Here is a 6,578-nt window from a genome sequence, read left to right as displayed (position 1 = left end):
GGCTTCAACTGCACAAGTAGCAGTTTTAAAACCAAAGTTAACATTTTATTTTTCAGGGTTTTGACAACTGTGCTCTTGGGGCCAGGCAGTGGGGCATCCGGTTAAGCACACACAACTACAGTGCACAAGGATCCAGATTCAAGCCTCTGGCTCCCACCTGCAGAGGGAAAACTTCACGAGTGGTGAAGCAAGGCTGTAGGTGTCTCTCTGTCTCTCCCCCTCTCTATCACCCCTCGCCTCTCAATTTCTCTGTCTCTATCCAATGATAAATAAATAGAAATATTTTTAAAAAAATAATCCACACCCACTGCATGTGGATAGATGCTAAAAATATTAAATAAATAAATAAATAAAAAGTTGTGCTCACTAGTGGAAGAATATTAGTTATCCATACCCCAAAGCAAAGCCCCATTAATTTCAAGTATAGGAGAGTAAGAGATGACATCATGATATGGTGAATCTGAATATGGGGAGACATAATCGGCACTCTGAAGAAGGTTCTGTTCTAGAATTCAGAATGTTAGTAGGGAAAATGTCTACGTCCAGTAAGGCCACATAATTCACTTCTCCCCAGCAAAGAAAGCAGCAGAAGTCGAGTTATGAATCACAAATCAACCCTTGACATAGTCTCTAACAGACACACTCACTTGTTCATTCATTTGTTCTTTCACTGAATGAGCTTTTATCAAATCCGTAGCCATTACCATTGACATCAAAGGTTGTGATGCTATGATATGAGGCCACAAAGATTAATAAAATGATGGCCAGGAAAATAGGTCACTGGGTGGAGTGTAATACTTACATACCAAAGGCTGCCAGTTCAAGTTCTGATGTAGCATGTGTCTGAGTGGTGCTCTGGCTTCACTCTCTCAATCTCTCTCACTTTTTTCATATGAAACTCTCCAATGACTTGAATAATAAAATGAAAATTTTAAAGATACTAAGACTGTCATTCTCAGATTGAGAATTACAACACTGTCCAGTGTGAACTTTGTAGCAGTCATCTGGTATATTTATCTCATCTTCTAACTAGTCCAAAATGAAGTTCATAAATGCCAAGTGATCTATCCAAGATTGTTTATCTGGAAAAATTGTCTAATTGAGATTGTATTTCCTTCTTTTCTGGTCTTAAGTCCTCTGCCCTTAATCATGCATAAATTATAAGGGTGTGCAAAAATGGATAAATGCAATTCTACTTAAAGAACACACATTGATCCTTGCAATATTTTCTATCTACCTGCCTTTGTTCTAAATACCGTACATGTTTAAAATCATTTAATAACTACAGTCATGCAATAAAGTAACCACTACAATTATCTCCATTTAAAACTGGAAAACTTGAAGGACAACGAGATTAACTAAAAGTAAGATAACAAATAAGTGACATTACTGAAAAATGAATCCAGAGATGGAAACAGAAAATCTATGCTCTCAATGTCATACTACTCTGAAACTCTCAAAAGAAAAGCACAAATCCGTGGTTAAACGAGGGAGGGGTTTCTTGTAGTTATGAAGTTGCATTTTATGTGGGAAAACATTAGTATTGGAAGGTCTAGAAGAGATAAGAGTTTTGAACTGTGTTTTAGGGGGCTGGCAGTGGCACATGTGTTTAAACACACTTATAACCAAGCACAAAGACCCAGGTTCAAGCCCCGACTCTCCACCTGCAGTGGACCCGCTTCAAGAGTGGTGAAGCAGGTCTGCAGGTGTCTATCTTTCTTTCCCTCTCTCTATCTCCCCATCCTCTCTCAATTTCTCTCTAGTCTAACTAATAATAATAATAATATTTTTTAAAAAAGAGAAAAGCGGGGGAGATGGCCACATGAGCAGTGGATTCGTAGTGCTGGCAGCGAGCCCCAGTGGCCAAACAAATCAAAACAAAACAAAATAAAAATAAAACAACTGTTTTCAAACAGCAATGCAGAAGGAGAGTGAGGCTCAAGTCGACAAATAGATTTCTTTCTACCAGCCTGCCTTCTTCTCTGTCTCTTGAATTGTTTCTTTCATGGTCTTTTACAGTGTGCAGCTACAACTTAGGCAGTGTTTCTTTAATTTCATACCAAAAAAGACAAGAAGACAGGAACTATCTATATACTCTTTACCACCTAGTTCCAGACACACTTAAAACACTCAATCATCACCTATGAAATAGAGAAATATGCAAGAAAAATGGTAAGGAGCTAATAATATCTGGAGAAACTCAGAAAATTTGTCCAATATTAGTCTAGGAAAAGTTCTTGCAATAGATGGAAGTTGAGCCAAACACAATTTTAAAACATTACATAGCTTCTAAGATACATATATTATCAGAATGTATCATCACTGAAATTAGAATCCACCTGTAATCAATAGTATGTTTTAAGTCCATTGGCAACATTTTTTTCTACCTCAGGTAATGCTCTCTGGTCTTTAGTAACAGAGAATTTTCTTTTTTTCTTTTAATTGGGGGAATTAATGTTTTCCACTCAACAGTAAATACAATAGTTTGTACATGCATAACATTTCTCAGTTTGCCACATAATAATACAACCCCCACTGGGTCTTCTGCCATCATGTTCCAGGACATGAACCCTCCCCCCACCCACCCCAGAGTCTTTTACTTTAGTTCAATACACCAACTCCAGTCCAAGTTCTGCTTTGTGTTTTCTCTTCTGATCTTGTTTTTTAACTTCTGGCTATGAGTGAGATCATCCCATATTCATCCTTCTGTTTCTGACTTATTTCACTTAACATGATTTCTTCAAGCTCCATCCAAGATGGGCTGAAAATGGTGAAATCACCATTTTTAATAGCTGAGTAGTATTCCATTGTGAATATAGACCACAACTTGCTCAGCCACTCATCTGTTGTTGGACACCTGGGTTGCTTCCAGGTTTTGGCTATTACAAATTGTGCTGCTATGAACATGGGTATACACAAATCTTTTTGGATGGGTGTGTTTGGCTCCTCAGAATATATCCCCAGGAGAGGAATTGCAAGGTCATAGGGCAGGTTCATTTCTAGCTTTCTGAGAGTTCTCCAGACTGACAGAGCATTTTCTAATTGATGCATCTTAGACTCAATAAAATACAACATTAATGTAACAATGACTTCTCTGACTTTTAAAGACAATTCCTGTTAGGAAGTCAGCAGAAAGGAGAAAAACAAGACTTTTGGAATCACAAAAGTCAGTGATACTTAAGAGAAAAAATAGGGAACCAGGTGACTTTCTAAGTAGAGGAAAAAACCTCACTGAAACAATGGTTAAGAAAGAAATGACTAGAGTTAGTGTTTATAGTAAAAACTTGGAGATGGAAGACATGACATCAATAAGGACACCTAGAAGTGAGGAAGCAGAATCATGTCCCTGAACTCAAAAAAAAAAAAAGTCAAACTATCTCCAAGATTTTTTTGAAAAATATCATGGTTGGTGGTTATTGAGGAGTGATGTGGATAGAACTTTGATGGTGGGTGTGATAGAAGTACTGCCATATATATATATATATATATATATATATATATATATATATATATATATCACAACTTGCTCAGCCACTCATCTGTTGTTGGACACCTGGGTTGCTTCCAGGTTTTGGCTATTACAAATTGTGCTGCCAAGAACATATGTGTACACAGATCTTTTTGGATGGATGTGTTGGGTTCCTTAGGATATATCCCCAGGAGGGGAATTGCAGGGTCATAGGGTATATATACACAATGGAATACTACTCAGCTGTAAAAAATGATGACTTCACCGTTTTCAGCCGATCTTGGATGGACCTTGAAAAAATAATGTTGAGTGAAATAAGTCAGAAACAGAAGGATGAATATGGGATGATCTCACTCTCAGGCCGAAGTTGAAAAACAAGATTAGAAAAGAAAACACAATTAGAACCTGAACTGGAGTTGGCGTATTGCACCAAAGTAAAAGACTCTGGGGTGGGTGGGTGGGTGGGGAGAGAGAGAAAAAAAAAAAAAAAAGAACTACTGCCCTGTAAATTTATTTATTTATTTATTTATTTATTTTTACCAGAGCACTGCTCAGCTCTGGCTTATGGTGATGTGAGGGAATGAACCTAGGACTTTGAAGCTTTGGGCATGGATGTTTCTTTGCATAACCATTATAATATCTAACCTTGCCCTGTAATCTTATTATTTTGTAAATCATTATTAAAACACTAACAAAACTGTTTAATAAGCAAAAAGAACCATGTCCCAAGGTCAAGGGCAAGAATCTCACTAGGAGTTGTGTCATTGATGCTGTGGCCTGAGGTGCACCCAAGTCTTTTGGGACTTGCTTTCTTCATTTGTCTTTAAAACAACGAAATCATCTCCTTTGCCTTGTCTTGGATGGAATTTGAAGGAATCATGTCAAGTGAGATCAGCCAGAAGGAGAAAACCATATATTAGAGGGTCTCGCTTATAGGTGAACCTTAAGAAATAAGGAAAGAATGGAAAAACACGGGGTGGGCTATATTTGGTTTGTTACAGCTAGATGAAGTGTATATGGTGGGGTTGGGGTGGAAGGGTCCAGTGGACACTGGGGGCCCAATGTCAATTTAGATCCTCCTAAGTTGATGGTAATAGTATGCAGACATAGTACGCAGACACCTATTACAGAAGTATGAGAAATTGTACCCACCTGACAACAACTGACTTCTAAATAATTATTTCCTTAAGGAAACAAGGGGATGGGAGTGAAATAGTAGAACAAAGCCCTGCCAGTAATATACTTGGTAATTATTACTGATATGAGATAGCAGGCTTCCGTTGTAGGTAGCAGACAGGGAGTATGTATGATTCATGAAATACAGGAGGAGGATGGAGAAAGAATGCAACAAAAGTTAATACATGTAATGGAAGACTCCAGTAAGCCGCCCTGATCTAATGGCAGGTAAGAGTCGGAGAATAGGTACACTGCCATACTCACTTCATAGGATTGAGATCTTCACTGTCTCACAAATATTTCCCAGTTATGGGGCAGTTTCTGTTGAGTACACACAGGACCCAGGATCAATCCCCCAACCCCCACCTACAGGAGGGGTGGAAACTTCATGAGGAGTGAAACAGAACTACAGATGTCTCTCATTCTTTCTTCTTCTCTATCTCTGCCTCCTCACTCAACTTTTATCTTGGGACTTTTCTGAGGAAACGACAACAAAATCCCCAAATGACTTCTTTAAAAAAAAAAAAAGTATGGTTTATATCTCTCAAGGTTAAATTGCCTCCCTTTCATAGCAATGTCTTTTTTTTTCTTTTAATAAGCCAGTTATTTGACGTAGTTGTGAGTGACCTTGGAACGTGCTAGCACCTGTGAATTACAAACTATTCACAAAAACTGCTGATTCCTCCAACATCAGGTTTATTGTTTATCAGGAAGTCCCACCCATTTAACAAGAAAACATCCCTAGCACTCCTCTTTGACTAAATCAAAATCGGGTTGATGAAGCATATTCCTTCATCAGAAACTCAGTCGACAATAAAACCAATCTTCCCTGAATGGTTATGCCTGGCACCTGCTTACAGCAGCTTGTTGGCTGCTTGAGTGCCCACATCTGTATTCTGCAGCAGCTGTCCAGGGAGATGGTGTCCAAGTGCCTCAGGGATGCCTGCTGTTGGCATATTTGCATAGGCAGATAGAACCAAAGATACTTCCTCTAGGCTGGGGATGACAGATGGGCTAAAGATCCCCCAGAGGGCTTTGTTGCTATGTCAGGAATGGTTACACTTTTGCCTAAGAACAACTTTTCTTTATCTGGGAAGGTGGTTCCAGATAACAGAGCTATATAGTAAAAGGAATGTTTGGCTTAGGTCTTTTAAAAAATATTTATTATTGGATAGAAACAGAGAGACATTGAGAGAAGATGGGAAAAGAGAGAGAGAGAGGTACCTGCAGCCCTGATTCATCACTCATGAAGCTTTCCACCTGGAGGTGAGGACCATGGGCTTCAAACTGGGTCCTTGCTTACTTTACTGTGAGCCAACACCTGGCCCCTTGGGTCTTTCTTTTAACCTATAACCCTTAACCATTTAGGGTCTGTTTGAAATTGTCAAGAGAGAAAGAACAGATGAAACAATGGAAAATCTTTGGCATTTAAGTTCAAATGTCACAGTCCTCTTATCACAGAAAGGCTTCAAAGAATATATGTACAGAGGAATTTTCCCATCCATGGAAATATCCATGGAAAAGATTTTTTTTTTGTCTGAGTTAATGACTTGGATGCACATAGTTTATTTAGGAGTTGACTACAGGAAGCATATGTGGGAAGAGATAGAGGAAAGCTAACAAATTGTGTCTTGAATTGCTTGTTATCACTGTGGGCAACTGGATTTCTTGCTTGTTGGAATTCTCTGAAAATGGTATGGAGCTCTTCTCAGAATCTTCCCACTGAAGAACCAGGAGGAAGCTGGGGCATTTAGCCACAGAATCCCACCACCTGCTGGCAAACACCTGCCCACAAAGATGCCAGCACTATAATTCTGTACCTACACAGTCAAGCAAACTCTCAAGATACCAGATAAAGCCCTCAAACAGAGAAACAAAAAGAGACAAGTGTAGGCACTTCAGGTGGGGAGTTGGCAGTATCTGTGGCTGCAGC

The sequence above is a fragment of the Erinaceus europaeus genome, chromosome 21 (assembly GCF_950295315.1).
Source record: "Erinaceus europaeus chromosome 21, mEriEur2.1, whole genome shotgun sequence".
Classification (NCBI taxonomy): Eukaryota; Metazoa; Chordata; class Mammalia; order Eulipotyphla; family Erinaceidae; genus Erinaceus; species Erinaceus europaeus.
Note: the sequence above shows the minus strand (reverse complement) of the source record.